Here is an 18229-nt window from a genome sequence, read left to right as displayed (position 1 = left end):
TCTTTCTTTCTTTCTTTCTTTCTTTCTTTCTTTCTTTCTTTCTTTCTTTTTCTTTCTTTTTCATCTCTCTCTCACATACACACACACACATACACACACACACACACACACACACACACGCACACACGAAAATTTTGACTTTCTTCTTTTGATCTGAGCCAGTTCACCCATCCTTAAGAAACTTGGTTTGTCCATACTCCCAAGGACTCACCATATTGGTGTTTTACTTAGTACAGACTCAATCAACTTTATCCCTTCTGTACCTCATAAACCTCTATTTGATCCCAATCACTCACTTAATACATTATGAATTTTTTATTTACCTGCATATGCATACAAATAACTGCAAAATACATGGGATTATATAATCTTTGAGGAAAGAATTGCTATCTTTTCCATTCTAGGCTTTGTTTCATCCAGTGTTTACTATAGAATTAATGAATATCCAGAAGTGCTGAATCAACTATAGAACCCATTTTGAGGTAGGGAGTGGCCAAGGAGCAGAGTATGTAGCAGAAGCTATGGCACTGGTTCATGTGTATCCTTTCTGGCCTTTTTCCTGGAGCCTCAAGGTCAAATTTCTGTAAGACATGCCTCAAAGGCAGGGGAAGGTTATTTGAGACAGATCCATTCTTATGTACCTGAAAAGGGTTTCTCTTTTCTAGCAGATAGGGTATCTCACAGGGGATGACATGACTGCTGAATCACCTTGCTTATGTGTCAGCCCAAAGACAGAACTTCATTATTTAGTAATGTGGCAGCTGCCGAGAATAAAACCATCCCAGTGTCTCAAGAATTCAAGAGACTTGTAAGCTGCATTTTTTACATTCAGCTCATAACACAGGCCTGTACTGATTCCCCTTGCTCTACTTAACATGTTGAGTTTCTGGCCACAGGCACATGCTGCTTGCCACATTCTTTCCCCTTGAATAGGTGCTTTGACTTTGGGGCAGTTTAAAACGTGCCTTTATCTTGTTCATAGGTTTCCGTGAATCCTGCCAAAAATTCATCCTTAACATTAAGAAGCAATTAGCATTTCATCCCAAACTGTTGTCCTTTTCATACACTGATGCATCTTCCTTTTGTATCCCAGAGTGTGAAGGAGAGGTCCTTTGAGGAGGGCTAATAATTGCAGAGAATCCATAGTTACTAATTATCGGCATCCTTGTTCCTCTTATCATAATCTCATGGGCCAGGTAGACTTTTGGATCCAATCAACAGCAAGGCATGGAAGTTACCAGTTCCATAGTTCATTGACTAAGGATTGTTCATAGACTACTATTTCTTCTTGTTTCTGGATAAGGAGATCATACATCTCTATCTGGAAGGAATCACGGAAACCATCCATTCCAAACTTCTTATCTTATTGATGAAGAAATGAAGTTATAGAAAGTAATTAATTTGTTAGTAATCATACAGGCAATAAGTATAAGATGTAGGATTTGAATCTAGGTTTGCTGCTTCCAAAGACAGAGCTTTGGTACATAGTAGGTACTTAATGAATGCTTGTTTCCTCTCTTCTTCTTCCTATCTACCATTTAATGTGCTGCCTTAGAGGTGCTAGAACTCATTTCATCTACTCTTGGAAAGGATTCCTTTCTAGGCTAGAAGGATATTGCTATAGTAGCTAGATCTAGAAGCTCAGAGACCATCTAGTCTTATATGATCCTGAGCAAAACTAAATTTCTGATTAGTTCTAATTCTTTGTGGGTATTTAAGTGGAGCAAAGAATAAAGGCCAGGCTGGAGTCAGGAAGACCTAAGTTCAAATCTTACTAGCTGTGTGATCCTAAATAAGTCACTGTTTGCCTCAGTTTCCTCATCTGTAAAATGAGCTGGAGAAAGAAATGGCAAATCATTCCAATCTCTTTGCCAAGAAAACCCCACATGGTATCATGAAGAGATGGACATAACCAAAACAACTGAACTGTGATGACTAATTCTGTTGATACTATTTCAAAAATTGTCATATTTTAATTATTACCATTACTCTTAATTCTTATTTCTGGGGCTAAACAAAAAAATAATCTAATCCCACTTCCATATGACAGTCCTTCAAATATTTGAAAATATCTAGCATGTCTCCCCTGAATCTTCTTTTATCTCTGTCAACTAATCCCCCTGCTTATGCAAATGAATGAATGAATGAATGAATATATGAATTTCAGATTTCTCCCAGCATGTAAAGGCATCCTTCCTAGGCTGGAATGGAAAATTGATGACTAGCACAATGCTTAGTTTACAGTAAGTAATCAATAAATGCTTATTGAATTTAGTTAAATGTTCAGACATAGCAATATTATGGAATAAAGTTGCTAATGGAAAGGGGAAGTTGGCCTAATGAAGCTCAAGTCCTGAAATAAAAAATTTTCAATTTAATAGAAACAATTATAAGAAAGAACTCCACTTTATCTAATCCTGACAGAATTGAGAAAAAAATGTTCTTTTTAAAAAGTCTTTCTTCCAAAAAGATTAGCTCCTATGAATGTGTTAGAGGGGAGGACAATTTGGTCTAGGAGATTGTGCTCAACTGTTCCACATTTTAGCAAAAACATTAATAAACTAAAAAATGTCCAAAAGAGGGGAGCTAGGAGGATGAGGGAATAGTTGTATCTCTCCCCACACTTAACAAAACAAGGGGGCTGATTATGAGTGCCTATAATATTTGAAGAACCCTCAGAAGTCACCTCATTTAACCTATCCCTGAATAGGACTCTTCTCCATGGCACTCCCAAGAGCCTCCATTTGAAAACCTCTAGTGTTCTCTGACACCCTCTCACTCTTTCTGACAGTTCTAGGTTTTAGGAATTTTTACCTCAAATTGAGCCCAAATTATCTTTTTTTGTCAGATTTGCACTTAAAAAACAAAACAAAGTCAGTCTTCTACTTGATAACCCCTCAAATAGCACAAGGTGTCAGAGTTGCAACCTAAGAAACCATCTAAGCTAAACTATATCTGAACAAGAATTCCTTTTTATACCTGACCTAAGTCATCATTCAGGCTTTGTTTCAAATCATCCAGTGAAGAGAGTGCTCCAAACTCTTTGGGTAGCCCATTCACTTTGAGATCAGCTCTAATCATCAGGAAATGCTACCAATGCCAGAAAGTCTTAACAAAGAGTCTGTGAACTTAAGAGAGAGAGAGAGAAGGAGGGAGAGAAAGAGAGACAGACAGACAGATGTAGACACAAACACAGACAAATATTTAGGTATAAAGCTAGCAATAATAAAGATAAAGACACAGACATTCTCAGACAGAAATATATATATATATATATATATATATATATATATATATATATATATACATAGAGAGAGAGAAATAGAAATATAGTTAACTATTTTTATAATTGAATTTCTTAATAACCTTACCTATTTTATTTTGTGCATTTAAAAACTATTATTTTGAGAAGAGGTCCAAAAGTTTCCCCAGATTTCCAGGGCTATGTGACACAAAAGAGAATAAAACTCCTGTCTTCCACCACCTCTAAATTTTTATTTTTACAATTTCCACCCATTACTCGTTCTTCCCTCTGGGATCAAGCCGAGCAAACCTAATCCTTCTTGCATGTGTCATTGGTATAAATCCATGAAGACAGCTCTCATGCCCCACCTCTCCTAAGCGTTCTTTACCCTGAGCTAAAAATGTTTAGTATTTTCAACCTCTTCTCATATGGTAAAAATTCATTCCCTCATCTTCCTAGCTCCCCTCTTTTGGACATTTTTCAGTTTATTAATGTCCCTGATAAAATGTGGAACAATTGAACACAATCTCCTAGAAAAGATTGTCTTCCCCTCCAACATATTCATGAAATTCATTCATATTCAAAGAAAGACTTTAAAAAATCTTTTTTCTCAATTCAAAGTGCTCTTTTAGTCAATCAGTATCCAAAGATCTTATATTCTTTCCACCTTTCAGTCAATTATGTTGCTGTAAAAATGTAAAATGTCTGTAAAAGTCTGCCTATTCATTTCTCATTCTTACATTTAAGATACCCTTGACATGTATGTTTGGTATTAATAGAGATGCTTTTTTTAAAAATTGACATTATTTTTTCCTAGTATTTCTTGCCCAATAGAACCATCTGCAATCCATGGTTATTGTACCCTTAATAAAAGAAGTCCAGTTATGAGGACAGGTAGGTGTCACAATGGATAGACTACCAGTCCTTCAATAAACAAGAACTGAATTCAAATCTAGCCTCAGACATTTAAAAGCTGTGTGACCCTGGACAAGTTAATTAACCTCACTTTCCTCACCAGTAAAAGGAAGATAACATAGCACCTACCTCCCAGGGTTGTTGTGAGGATAAAATGAGATCATATTTTAAAATTGCTTAAAACAGTACTTGACACTTAATGAGCACTACATAAATATTATTATTATTATTATTATTATTATTATTATTATTAGAAGGTAAGTCAAGACATCCAAACTTAGAATATTTTTTTAAAAAGTCTTTGACATTTCTCATCTATTGAGGAAAGGGAGATAGATTTCATCATTAGTCTGTGGGAATAGATTTCTTAGTGCATTCATTTGATTCTGATATCTTTTAGTGTGTTCATTTTCATTAGCTTGGTCAATATAGATTTGATTCTTTTAGGTCCACTCTTTTTTACTTTACATAAAGTCATAAAAGTCTTATCTTTAAGAGAATTTTTAATATTCATTGCTTCTCAGGGAAAAATATTATGTTGCATGCATACACCATAATTTATTCAGTCATTTATCAATTTGGGGGTATTTATTTAGTTTTCACTTTTTTGATACTTTCCTGGCATCTTCTTGCCAAACATCATGATGTCAGGATCAGAATTCAAGCTTTTCAGTACTAAATAAATCAAAACTCTTCTAGTATATCTGAACCAATCAGCATTTATGATATTAGATATATGATATACGATCACATTATCATCTTCATACTACCATGAAGCACTAAAATATGTCTTGGAGGGTGGGGAAAATGGAAGATATTCAGTAAATGTGCATTGAATGACTAAATCAGTGACATTGTCTAGATGTCATCAGCTAAAAGTTTTTGCCTGATTAAAAGTCCAACTGTTAATATATTCTACATATTTAGAGCAAGTAGAATGTAAGCTTTCTTGTGTACCAGATTTCAGGTTTATTGGCTTTTGTTTTTGTACCTTCAAAACCTAATATGGTACCTTGCACATGATTGGTACATAGTAAATGCAGAATTCAAATTAAGTTGAAGTGCTAGTAGAGGACCTATCATAGATTGGAAGAAATCAACCAGGTTTTTCTTTTTGTGTGAGTGAGTCTGAATCATGTGCCTTTATCTAAACTCCTTCACCTCTCTATAAATTCCTTAGAATGAAATCACGTAGCATGCAAAACCACACTTGAGATGGGTGATTGGAATAATCAGCGTCCACTTGTGCCAAGAGGAAAGAGACAATGTCTGTGGTTCAGTTTTGGTCTCCACTAAAATAACAGGATAATGAGTTAGTAGTATTATACCTGAGAGGGATCCAACAGGGCACTTGCTTTGTAAAAAGACACACATACATACATATTTAACAAAAATATTTGTTAAGTGCTTACTGTATACAAATAATGTACATATATTTATATGTATATACATATGTATGCATAAGCACACTCAAATATATATATATATATATATGTATATATATACATATATATATGTATATATAACTGAGTATATCTACTTTTTTTTTTTTTTTTTTAGTTCATTAGAGTCGTTATAAATTCTCTTTTCAGTAGAACTGTCCAAGCCAACCAAGAAGTATTTGTTTTGGTCTCCTGTTCTACTCCTGAATTCACTAGCACGTTCTTTAGGTCAGATGTAACCCTCTGAATCTCAGAATTTGCCTTCCAAAGAGCCTTAAGGTGAATCATATCCTGGTCAGGGAAACAGTGTAGTTTAAATGTCTTTTGGTTTCCTATACAGAGCTGGGTCAGGGCATATGAAAGCATAGACTTAGAGACCACTATAAGTACTTAACATTCCTTTAGCAAAAAGCAAAACTGACTCTAGCACTTAATTGGCAAGTATAATTCATTTAATCAGGAAGTTATGAGATCATAAACTTCCCATTTTGGATTCCCCAACTGCAAGATGAGTTTTTTTGTGGTCTGGTCTTATCTTGTCTTGTCCTCCCTCCCTTCCCCAGCTTATCCCTTTACAGCTCACTGGGAGTCATACCTAAGCTTCTTGTCTCTCTCCACTCTTTACCTGTGACCTCTTTCCCCTCATGATGACTTGTTCCCCAATATCTCCCATCTGCCCAAATGAATTTGCTTTAAAGAGTTGTTTGAGATCATGTATTTTTTACCCTGGTGCTTTTATGAATCTTTCCCAGAGGGTCATGTGCTAGGTATGGTTTTGTGCCTACTGGGTTTGTTAGCTCATAGGTGATAGATCTGGAACTCCAAGGGATTTTAGAAACTATTCAAGTATAGCTGGGCCTAGCATAGGGCAGAAGTTTCAGAGACCTGTTATCTCTGTCCTGAAGACTATACAATACCAATGGCTAATTGATCTCCTCTCTCTCTCTCTCTCTCTCTCTCTCTCTCTCTCTCTCTCTCTCTCTCTCTCTCTCTTATCTCTGTCTGTTTTTCTCTCTCTTTCTCTGTCTCTATCTCTCTGTCTCTTTTTCTCTCTTTTTTCTTTCTGTCTCTCTCTCTGTCTCCATCTCCATCTCTCTTTCTCTGTCTGTCTCTGTCTTATCTCTGTCATCTGTCTCTGTCTCTATTTCTCTCTCTCCTCAGGACTTGAGCTTCTGACTCCCTCCCTTCCTTTCTCTGAGAAATACTGTTCTTGACACTCTGACTGACCATGGTCCATGAGCCATGTGATACATTCCAGATCAGTAAAGTCAGGATTTGAAAGGAGTTTCAGTGGCAAAAACATTGTGGACTGCATGCTCTTTACTCCAGGCTTCTTAAACTTTTTTCACTCTTGACTGCTCTTCATAGTATAGTATGTAATACAGGTATACAAATCAAACATTTACTAATAATACATCATAATTTTGGGACTCCCAATTCACTTACATGATCTCATGTAGAATCACAAGCCACATTTTAAGAAGTTTTGCTCTACTCTCTGATGGTAAATGCAGACATAGAACGAGGAAAAACAATTGTCCAAATTCCTCTGTCTTCTGTTTCCTCTGGATCCATTGGAAAACTCTTTTTAGTTTAAAAATGTAGCTCTCTTTGTTTAACATTTCTTCATTTTCCAGGGCTCATTCAAATCTAACTTTCTCCTTTAGATACTTAGCAGAAGTTCAAAGACTAGATAGCTTGTTCCTTCTTTCATACATCATTAGACATTAGGGATATAAAGGGCATTCTAAGACAACTGGTATGAGTGTTTGACCAAGCCCTGTTGAAGACTCTTCATCTATCTTTGGTATCCATCTTTGGTATCCACTTATCACCCAGCTCTCACCTGTGGCTCCAAGAAGCACATGCTGACTTGCGGCTCATGTGTAGCAACCACATTTTGATAAAAACCTTCTTGGTACACAAGTTAAACTAGGTCAAAGGTAATCAATGGGCCTCATACCCATCGGCACGTTATCGGGCTGTCAACCCCAAACATGTGAAGAATTCCCTGATGGAATAGGTAGATGAGAGCAATTTGGTCCAATGGCTATTGAAGATGAATGAAGCAGGAGCTATGGAGTACTTATAGCTTGACAGACATGGAAGACTCCAAGATCATTAACTATATCCCAGGCCATCACCAGTTGTCCTGACCTTTGTTGTTCCATGGACTTTGATGGACTCTGGAAAAGAGAGGGAGATTGATGACTTTATTCAGCCTTGCCTCACTTAAGTCCAATTCATGCACCAGTCAAGACAACACTCTGATATAATTAACTCTCTCTGAAAAAGAAAGACAAATCACAACCATTTATTAGGAAGAGTTGATATGCTTCTTGTGTCTCACAGTTACTTTCAGAACTTCTTTTTTAGATTGACACTCAGCAATCTCCTCTCCTCCTTTAACATTTACTCTTTTATTTCAGATTCCAGATGTTGTCATATTTCTTTTTCCCCTATAAGTACAATTCCTAACTTACTATCCTCTGAATCCTTTTTCTTTATCTTATCATATACCCTGAACTCCCAGTTCCTTAGTTTCTATAATCTTTTTCTCCTTTTTACTTAAATCATGAACAAGAGTGGTTATACTTTATAACATCTAATTGTTCTTAATTATGTCTCTGAAACTAGTTTGTTTTTTTCAAGTTGCAAATGAGAAAACCAAGGTTCAGGAAATTGAGTGGCTTGCTTATCCCTGGTTTATATTAGATCATTTTTCAGTCATGTTTTACTCTTTGTGACTCCTTTGTGACTTTGTGGAGTTTCCTTGACAAAGATAGTAGAGTGCTCTGCTATTTCCTCCCTCAGTTCATTTTATAGATGAGGAAACTGAAGCAAACAGGAGTAAGTAGCTTGCCTCGGGTCACACAGTTAGACAGTGTCTGAAGCTGGATTTGAACTCAGGAAGATGTCTTCCTGTTTCTAAGCCTAGTATTCAATCCATTATGCAACCTAGCTGCCCTCAGGATTTCTTGATGTGTTAACATTTTCCAGAGCACAGGCTTGACATATATTTTTTTGATAATAAGAAGGGAAAGATTTGATCCTTTCAGGGTAGAGGCTATTTATTGGCTAGGTTCATAGAATTTAGAATAATATTTTGCACATATGAATGAAAAAATACTTATTTTACAAAAAGTATTATATGTATATATATATATGTATATGTATGTATATATATAGATGTATATACATATATAAAAAATTCTAAAATGGAAGATGTACATAGGAAGTTTCAGTTACAAGTTAGATAGAGAGGCCCCATTATCTTTATAGGATACAAGAGAAAAGCAAATAGTAATTCAATTTCTTTAATGCTATTTCTACTGATACATCATATTTGTTTCTCACATTGAATCACTTTACATTGCCAAGGAGTTCTATGTCAAGGATTGTTATGGGCCAGAACTCTGAACTTGAAACAAACTTGATTCTTACAGGGTACTAAGTCAGTGGAATTGAGCGAGACAATGGTTATCTAGTTTAGCATTGTTCAGTATGATTGATTTAATCCTACAACAAATAATGGTTTCCTAGTGATATAATGATTGGTTTATGCACAGTGTAGAGCATATAAACTAGGAGCCTCAGCAGGATTCAGAGGGCAGAGAAGACAGGCGGGAGCTCAAGCTCCCAGAACCAAGGAGAGAAATAGTCCATGTCTCAGAAAAGGAGACAAGATTTTGAAGGAGACAATAAAGGATTTGGACTTTAACCTCTGGCTACTCTCGTGGTGATTATTGAGCTGAAATGAAGACTGCTTCCAGAGGCCCCAAGAAAACTGAACCAGATAACATTTCAAAGGATTTTTTTCCCACTTTTTTAAATAGTTGGGTAAGTAGAAAAGACATATTACCCAGAAGCAGGTTTTAATATACAGAGACATTGCTTCCCAATATGATGGGGGGGGGGGGGGCGCGAAAAAAGTGCTCTAGGAATTACCATCACTCTCAGGGCTCTTGGGCTTACATTTGGTAGCTTGTCATAGTACAGTGGCACAGTAGACAGAGTGTTAGATTTGGAATTAAGGAGACCTAATTCAAATCCTGCCTCAGCCTCTGAAGAGCCATGTGACTGACAAATCTTTTAATGTTACTGTCTTGGTCTTAGTTTCCTCAGATTAAAAATGAAAATTAGAATAACATTTATCTCAAAGGGATATTATAGGGATTAAATAAAGGTTATCTATTTTTGGTCACCAATTCATGGTGGTGGTGGTCAGGAAGGTGAAGCCTTTCTCTATAGTATCATATTCTTCAAAAATGACTGAGGGCATGTAGTGGAAGCAGGTACAATAGTTGTGGTAATGGGGGTGGACTGCTATCTCATGGGTTGAGATCTGGCTCCTTGGTCCTAGGAGATATCAGGGTTTGATTTGCCCAGCACTGAAGAAAACTGCCATGAAAGAGTTTTGCATTGGGTTCTCTGTTGTGTTGAAACTAGATTTACATTTAGGATATAGATAGGATTAGATCTTCTCAGCAAAAGTAGATTGTTCGTCCCCATATTCAAGACTCTAGAAGGGATAGGCTTCTCCCTAGAAAAACAAAGAAAGGAACAGGTTGTTCTGCCTTTTCTATAAACTACAAAGTAGATAGTTGATTGATTACCATAATTGACAACTGATTTCTACTTGTTAATACTAGTATGCTTATTGTTTTGGCCACTCTAAAAATGATTGTCCATTCCAACCGTATCATAGAGTGTCTAAAGCATCATGCATACTTTGGTTGCTGTTCAGTTATTTCACTCATGTCTCATTCTTCATGACCCCATTTGGGGTTTTGTTGGCAAAGATAATGGAAAGATTTGCCATTTCTTTCTCATTTTATGTATGAACAACTGAGGCAAACAGGATTAAGTAACTTGCTTAAAATAAGCTCATGAAGATAAGTTTTCCAGATTCCAAGACTAGTACTCTACTGTGCCACCTAGCTGCCTCTGCCTGTATATTAGCTTTTCCTAGTCAGAATTTCATATGTCCCCCTTGTATAGAATTTTTGAAGCTAGCCATCACTGACAAAATTATTTGGGATATTGATGCTTTTATTACTTTCTGATTTTACTTTACTCCTATTGGTTTTCTTGGATTCATGTAGATGTTAGATAGGAACAATGGTCTTGTGTTGAAGAGAATCATCTGTACCCAGAAAGAAAGACTGAGTGGGAATCACAACATAGTATTTTCACTTTTTTTGTTATTGTTCTTGTTGTTTGCTTGCGTTTTGTTTTCTTTCTGATTTTTTTTCCCTTTTTGATCTGATTTTTCTTATGCAGCATGATAATTATGGAAATATGCATAGAAAAATTGTACATGTTTAACATATGTTAGATTACTTGCCATCTAGGGGAGGGGATGGGGAAAAGGAGGAGAAAAAATTTGTTACATAAGGTTTTGCAAGGGTGAATGTTAAAAATTATCTATGCATATGTTTTGAAAATCAAAAGCTTTAATAAAATGATAAATTTTATGTTCAATCAAAAAATGTACTTCTTTTTCATCATCACAGAATCACTAGCTTTATAGAATCATTAGCTTCCTTTAAAGCACAAACTGTCACCTCCTGCATGAGTTTTCCTCTGATCTTCCTCCAAAGCTTATTTGCTTCTTTCTTAGTTACTTTATTTATGCTCTCTGCATTTACTTCCTAGTGTACTGATTATTCAGCTTCCCAAGAGTATAAACAATTTGGATCTTTGTCTTTGCAATCCTAGTTGCTTAGCACTGTGCCTGACACATAGATAAATAAAAAATTAATAAAATCAAGATTTTTTGAATTGAAGGATTTAGAATTAAAAGGTAGAACTAATTTGGATGACATCACTATTTGAGTTCTTATACGTTAGCAAGACTGCAATGCTTACTCTTCCTCTATTTAAATCACTTCCATTAATTGCATTTGTGATTTGCTCTACTTCTTTCCAAACTAATAAGAAGTTGATTCTTTGGCTAAGGTTTTATAACAATCCTGAAAGTTATGTTAGTTTCTTAGGCAAAGTTTCTAAAAGGACATAATACTGAGAGGATGGATCACTTTGGTACTCTGGTTGTAATGAAGCATGGTAAATTGGAAATACATTTCATTATGATGGAATCAATTAGTTGCAATTTGTCAGAAGTTCTGTGCTAAGAAACAATGATGGAGTATGTCATTGTATTCTCTTATAAAGTTTTCAATCTTTCTTGGCTTGTAAAGGGATTATTATCAAACAACTAAGTGGGGGAGGGGGGAAAGGGGACTAGGCAAAGACCTTGTTTTTGCCATTTCCTCTGTAGTTCCAACATGTTAGAACACAGAACATCTGATATAATCATTAGGCATATGAACTCTGTAGGGCTTGTTGCCTGTGGCATGAACTTGTGGAAAGATGCCAGCATCACAGCTCAGGGAGCTCTGTTAGAGCACCTTGGCATTTAGGAAGACAAAGAAAGAAGGTCAGATCATGTGTTATGTTTCTCAGTCTCACAATGAGCTAAGAGCAAAGCAGAAATCAAATTCCATGTCTGTATTTTCCTTTAGGAATGAAAGCTGGAGGCATCCAAAATGGGTAAATCACCACCATGGGATAGCTATTAACCTTGTTTTTCTCTAAATAGCAAGATCTTATTTATGGTCTTTTGGATATTAGGGGGGCTGGTAGATAGGGATCATCATTTGTTTGTTCAGAAGGACCCTTTCCAATCATATGAAAATGTAGTTATGACTTTTGAGGAGACAATTCAGACAAGAGGCATTTGTAATCAGAGAACATGAATTTAATTTTTGAGTCTGTTACATATTAGCTTTGTGAACTGGAGGAGGTCATTTTACCTCACTGTATTTTAGTTTACTTATGTGTATAATAAGATACTAACACACATACTACTTATCTCACATATGTTGAGATCCAACTAAAATAAAATGTATGAAGATTCTTGGTAACTACAAAAGTTCCCTCTAAATATGAGATCTTGTTTTTGTCCCTTCTGCTGTCCTTTCATTACAGATTAAATAGTTTCATACACTTTTTCTTCATTCTTTCTTTCCTTTTCCTCCCTTCCTTTCTTCCTCCCTTCCTTCCTCCCTTCCTTCCTCTCTTCCTTCCTTTCTTCTTTCTTTTCCTTTCTGTATCTATATACTATAAGCTAGATATTATATATTATAAGATGAATAACAGAGTTCTATATAAATGAAGATATGTATATAAATCTATAATCTATTGATATCTATATGTATTTATAATATATACAGATATAAATATAGCATGAAGCAATGTAGCTATACTATCTATTCAATTGTATTGCCAAATATGAGTTAGTGATATTATTCTGTAATTCTAAATATTATTAGGGTGTGGTGATAGCAGCATTATGTATAAGAACTTGGAAGTAATCCATTTACTAAATTCAGCCCTGGTGATGACTTTATTTTTACAGTTTGACTGTAAAGGCAGGTGGTGTATAAAGTTTCATCTGGGCCTCCATTTAGAAAGAACTTGAAAGGTTTCAGGAAAGAGCAATTAAAATGATGAAAGACAGGGGTGTTGATGGAGTTAACTCAAACTAGCTGGTGAGAATTGATCATTAAATGTTCTATGTAAGCATACACACCTTGGAAATTGGTAAACACTGTAAATCAGCACTTATTTGTTATCTTTTAGATTATTTTGATATAAGAACATAATAAAGAAAATATTAGTAATGTGAATTAAACTTAAAAGTTTGCCATAAATACATTTTTTTGGCTTGGAAGTGGAGAGCCAGTTAAAATTTTACTAGCATATTTCTCTAAAGAGATAGAAAATATACTCAATCTATTAGTTGATTAAGAAGACTATATAAGTATATGTATTTTATATGATATATGTATATAGCTATGTATATGTATATGTCACCAGCCTAGCTTAGTTTGGAAAGATTCATCATCATAAAAATAGCCACTAACTGAATGATAGCTTATGAAGAATATCTCATGTTGAATATAATGAAGTGAAGAAAGTAAGAATGTTAACCAGAAGACCCATGTTCTGGTGGAACATATGTAGCTCTCATATTCCAGAATTGGATCCTTCTCACAACCAAAGAACTATTTCCATAAAATCAGTGGGTCAATGGCTCAATATGCATAAATTAAAACTCTCTAGTCAATCTTTAATCTTTTTTTTTTAAATTTGAAAATAATTGATCTTTGTTTCAATAATGAAGACTGAAGTTCTAAGTGAATTAGAATAAGAAAGGTCACAAGATCCTGTATTTAGAGCTAGAAGGAAGTTGAATGTTCATTGAATCCAACTTTGTTATTTTACAGGTGAAGAAACTGAAGTCAAGCCATATTGTGACATACTCAGGATTTGAACAGAACCTCCGAGTCCAAATCCAGAACTCTTTTCACTACATTATGTGACCTCTAAACAAAATTATTTGAACAAACGTTTATAAAAATAAGTGAAAAATCATAACATGTTGTTAGTCTGGAAGGACTCCTCAAAGAAAAGGACAATGCTCACTTTTTATTTCACCTTTTGTTAGTAAAAAGAAAGTAATTGTTCACTCTCTATTAACGTGAGGTTTATAAAGAGAAAACTTCATGTTCTAATAATAAGGAAATAGGAAGTTCTAAAAATTGAAGCTCAACTTGACAAAGTAAGGATTGTACTATAATTTATTCAACACTTTAACTCATCCATCCTTTTGTTCCTACTTATTGGAAGTCAGAGCCATAACTAGGGTGGGGCAACATGTGTTTTGCTATGGTAGTGGAATTTTGTAGGTGCTGATAGTATTTGTTCTCTTTATGAAATACAAACAACTGAGCGAAGTACCTAAATAGCAAAAGACTCTAGCGAAAATAGGAAGCTACCAGAGGATCAACTTGCAGACAAATCCTAGATGCATCCTTACCCTTCTATTGTTGTTCTGCCATTTTTTTTTTCATGCAAAACCTCATCTGGATTTTCTTGGAAAAAGTTACTATAATGATTTGCCATTCCCCCCTTCAGATTATTTTATAGATGAGGCAAAGAGGGTGACTTGCTCAGAAGTTCCACTCATATACATGTCTGAGATGAGATTTGAACTCATGAAGATGAGTGTACCTGACTCCAAGTTTAGCACTCTGTACACTGCAGTGCAATCTAGTTTCACCCTTATCCTTTTCTCTTTCCCTAAACTGGCCTGCAATCTCTTTCTTTCCCACAATTAGAATACTTTACTTACTACCCTCTCCAGTTCATCCAAAGTATCAAAATGACTAATTTCAACTTTTGAAAGTTATATCAATCAGCTTATCATTAAAAAATGTATGTTAGGAAATTTTAATATTTATGACTTTTCAATCATTTAAGGAGGTGGATAATAATTAATCTTAGGAGTTTCCAGAATAATGGGGAAAAAAGAATTGGGAAATTTAACTAAGTATAAATAAATGGGAATTAATGCAATTTAACTCATACATGCACACACACATACATACATATATATTTATACTAGAAGAAAGAAATAAGCACAGTAGGTTTATCTTTAAAAAAAATGTTAAATTTGAGTTGATATTAGACAAAGGTAAAAAATATATATAGTCAATAGAAAGATGGGGGAAGACATTTTTAATTAGAGGAGTATCATATGTAACAATATAGAGACAACATTAAATAACAAGCAGGAATCAGTAATCATTAAAAAAACAAAACAAAACAAAACAAAAACTACGATGTTGTTTGGCAAAGTTGGGTGGGGGTGAGAGAAATTTGTATTGGATGTAATGAGAAATGGTCAAGGGTGGGTGTTAGTGACTTTTAAGTTTGCCTTTAAAGAAATATTTCCCTTATTTAATAGAGCTTTTAGTGGAGTAATCAATGACACCACACATCTGGCTATGAAAAATTTGTTTTGGGGATTCTATCATCATTTGCTCATGGAATAAGACCAGTCCAACAAAACTGTACTGTCTCATAATGGATTTGATTCCCATGATGTTACATTATAATGTGTATATATGTGGGGGTGGGATAGGGTGAGATAACATATGGGGGGAGGGAAAAGAAGGGATAGATACAAAAGAAATTGTAGAATTAGCCAGGTTACTGAAGTTGTGGGAAATGTGATGCTTGTCAAAAGGATCATGTACTTTGGTATAGTGGTTATATAATTTTTTGGGTTTTGCAAATGTCTTCTGGGGTCAAGAAACCATTGGACCACCCACTCACCCACAGTAGAAATAATTAGCCAACATTGGTGGGAAGATTTGTAAAATACTAACTATGATCTGATTTTCAATAAATATTATGAATAAATTATTAACTCATGCCAGAAGCCACAGAATTGGCACTGTTGTATTATGAACACAAATATGAGAACCTAATCCATGCACCATCTGCAGGACCCACATGGAACAACCCAGGACTGGTAGCTCTTTCTGTTTATTAGTAACATTTTGGTGAACCATGACTATGTAAAGAAAACTCATGGCTCCTTCATAACTGACTGAATTGTGTTTCAGAGGATCAAGGTTTAATGCTGTTTTTTCTGCTCTCCTTCCCTCCCTCACCCCCTCCCTCTTTCTCTCTCTCTCTCTTTAAACACAAGGAAACTTCCCCTTCCTCTTACCTTCAGAGAAAGTAAACTCCTTGAGGGTTAGAAGTAGTTTCAACTTTGGGTTTTGTATTTCCTCAGTAGGGAAGCTAGGTAGCACTATAGTGGATAGAAAGCCGGACCTGGAGTTAGGAAGACACATCACTTAAACTTAACGTGAAACTCTGGACAAACTCTGCTTCAGTTTTCTCAAACTGTAAAATAAGCTAGGAAGGAAATGGCAAACCATTCCAGTATCTTAGTTAAGAAAACCCCAAATGAAATAATGAAGAGTCAGACATGACTGAAATAGTTGAACAATCTCAGTGCCTAGCAATGTGTCAAGCACTTAGTAAATGCATATTGAATGAATGAAAGTATCCTTTCTGAATCTTAACTTTCCTCATCTGTAAAAGTGAAGGAACTGGATCAGATAATCTCTAAAGTTCCTTTAGATTTCAAATCAAATTGTGCATTTTATTCATATAGTGTCTGAATATTCAACAACCAGTGTTATTATGTATTCACTTATACATGTAGTTAATATATTGACATAATGAAGAAGATTAATTATTTTTGACATGAAGTTTATAAAGGCAGGGGATACATTGATTAAACTGTAAACTAGTTAAAATTGCTTAAAATATAAATGGTAACAATACAATTAGATATAGTTGCCTTCTATTGCCAGTGAATCTCATTGACTATAGGCAAGGTAGAGTTTTATAAGTTACTTAATGCTTCTCATGTTTATGACTATCATTAGACATAGATGCTTATTTTGACTTCTTGCTCCTTAGCCAATATACACTGCTGAGATATTTGATAGTAACATGTAGTTACATGTTACTAAACAGGGCTGGCCCTGGGGGTCATTGATATTCTGGGAAATTTTGTTATTTGTGCCTTACATGTATAACTTGAACTTATAACATTTTGAGCAACTTTTAGTACATGGTGCCTGGGGCCTCGTTTTCTAGGACCTTAAATTATCCTTCCCTACAAAAGTCAAACATGTTCTTCACTTTGCAGGGAGTTACTGCTCTTTGCTCTATTCTATGGCCCCAGACTTCATCTCTAACAAGGCTTAGCCACTTTACAAATAAAGAGCAAGACAGATCATATTGTAAAGGATTTCCTGTAACAAAGATACTACTTCCTGACCCCATAGCAGAAGCATGTGCACTTAATGTTGTGTTCTTAATAGGAGAAATGATGATTGATATTTACATAATGCTTTAAAAAAATTAAACCATAATTTGTATATGTGTATTCTCATTTAAAATACACATACTCAAATTCTTCAAGGTCAGTTCTTTTGGTATACTCATTCCAGTGTTACAGATGAGTAGACAGGTTTAAAATAGTAAAATGATATAGGTAGTTATAGTTAACAAATAGAAGAAGAAAATTTCAAGACTTTGTTTTTCCGGTTCCAAGTCCCAACCTAATATATTACATTTCCTCTTATGGGAACTTTTATTTCAGTATTTCTGTAACTTTATAAAGTTTGTAAAATGTATTGTATGGGTTATTTCAATTCAGCCTCATAAGAACTCTATGTTAGGTATTATTGTTTTTCATCCCTTGTTTTTGAAGAGGATCAGTGACATCATGTCTTGACTTGCATATAAATTGGATTTAAATGAGGCAGAGCTGTACAAAGTCATCAGTCTCACTCTCATCAAAGTTCACTGGTGAGACAAAGATCAGGACAGCTAGAGATGGCCCAGGATGCAGTGGATATCCTTGATATATTCAATTTCAGTTAAAGCTGGAAGGTTCAAGCAGTGTCTACTTTAATCACCTCCATAGCCATTGGAAGAGATTGTTTTCATCTGTCCATTATAAGATAGGCACTGCAAATATTATTATAGCTATATTCCAGATAAAGAAAATGAAGCCCAGAAAGGTTTAATGATTTGCCCTACTGTCCCAAAAGTATGTCAAAGTCAGGGTCTGACTCTAAGGTTTCCTGACTCAAAAGTCCAGTGTTGTCTTCACTATGTAGCCCTATTCAATATTTATATGACTTAATCCATGTGGGTTCTCCTTCCACCAAAGCACAAGAGCTAA

The 18229-nt window shown here is 35.1% G+C and overlaps 1 long non-coding RNA gene across 4 annotated transcripts in view; it reads right to left on the bottom strand.

Annotated features, from left to right (window-relative positions):
- Nucleotides 1–302: 302 nt before the first annotated feature.
- LOC141555913 (uncharacterized) overlaps nucleotides 303–18229 on the bottom strand; it is a 47258-nt gene continuing 29331 nt past the window's right edge. For 2 of the 4 annotated variants that reach the window (XR_012486383.1, XR_012486385.1), the window contains exons 2-4: nucleotides 16190–16296; nucleotides 7048–7787; nucleotides 303–1362 (exon numbers count right to left, since the gene is read on the bottom strand). This is a non-coding gene — a long non-coding RNA (uncharacterized LOC141555913). The remainder of the gene's footprint in view (nucleotides 1363–7047; nucleotides 7788–16189; nucleotides 16297–18229) is intronic. The other 2 variants (XR_012486386.1, XR_012486384.1) reach the window with 2 other exon arrangements.

This window comes from Sminthopsis crassicaudata, chromosome 2 (genome assembly GCF_048593235.1).
Source record: "Sminthopsis crassicaudata isolate SCR6 chromosome 2, ASM4859323v1, whole genome shotgun sequence".
In the NCBI taxonomy this organism is placed as follows: Eukaryota; Metazoa; Chordata; class Mammalia; order Dasyuromorphia; family Dasyuridae; genus Sminthopsis; species Sminthopsis crassicaudata.
This window is presented reverse-complemented; position numbering and strand designations above follow the sequence as displayed.